Genomic DNA, 1049 nt, shown 5'->3' on the forward strand with positions numbered 1-1049 from the left:
TTTTGGATTTTAGCTTTCATGATATCTTTGGTGAATGGGTCTTGATCTTTGTAGGGGCTGTCTTCGTGACCGGATCGAGTTGTTTTGGCCTTGAGATCTGCTTCGAGTTTTAGGAGCTTGTCCTTTAACTCGTGGCATCACCTAACTTCCCTTCGTAGGTCTCTCTCAACTTCTTGTTGATGTTCCACCTTTTTTTCGAGTTGCTTTAAGCGATCTTTAAAGTGCCTCCATAGCCTCCTCTTTTGGCGAATTCTCGCCTTTGGTGGGTTGAAGAGTATCTTTTAGTGTAGTATCCGCGTCTTTGTGCGGTGTTCTATCCTCTAGATCTGAATCATGGTCGTTGTCATGGTTGTCCGCCATGGTGATGGGATGACTTCCAGGTTCCCCGGCAACGGCGCCAATGTTCCGAGGGTTACCTGAAACTGGAGGTCGATCTCGGACGAGATCTTCTGTACTGGTTGGTGCTAACGTGTCCGGCTGGTGGGAGACGGCCGGAGCTATCGTGTCCGACTTGTTGGACTGGCTGTACTGCTGATCCTTCGTCACCGGAGGGTGGGGGGTACCTGCAAGAGACTCCGATGCTTAAGTTAGCATGGGTATTAAACAGGTTTTATGTAGAATCAGAGTATGAGTTATACCTGGGTGCTCCAGTGTATTTATAATGGTGAGATGTGGCCTCCTGTGGATAAGATAAGTTTAGTTATCTTATCTTATCTTTAAGTGAGGTCATCATATCTTCAAGGGAACCGCCTTTATCTTTCTGGGCTTTAGCTGCCTTTAGATTGGGCTGTGTTCCTTCGTTTTGGGCCTGCTTTGGGCTCCTTTGGCGAGTTGGCCGAGCTCTTTGAGAAGAGGTCGGGCATTTAGCCGAGCTCTTTGAGAAGAGGTCGGGCATTTAGCCGAGCTCTTTGAGAAGAGGTCGGGCATTTAGCCGAGCTCTTTGAGAAGAGGTCGGATGATAGCCTGACCTGAAGAGGTCGGTTGGCTTGTTGCTAAACACCCCAGGTCGGACATCTTGGCATGTTTTTCACAATTAAGCACATTTAGGA

Source organism: Arachis stenosperma, chromosome 3 (assembly GCF_014773155.1).
Source record: "Arachis stenosperma cultivar V10309 chromosome 3, arast.V10309.gnm1.PFL2, whole genome shotgun sequence".
Classification (NCBI taxonomy): domain Eukaryota; kingdom Viridiplantae; phylum Streptophyta; class Magnoliopsida; order Fabales; family Fabaceae; genus Arachis; species Arachis stenosperma.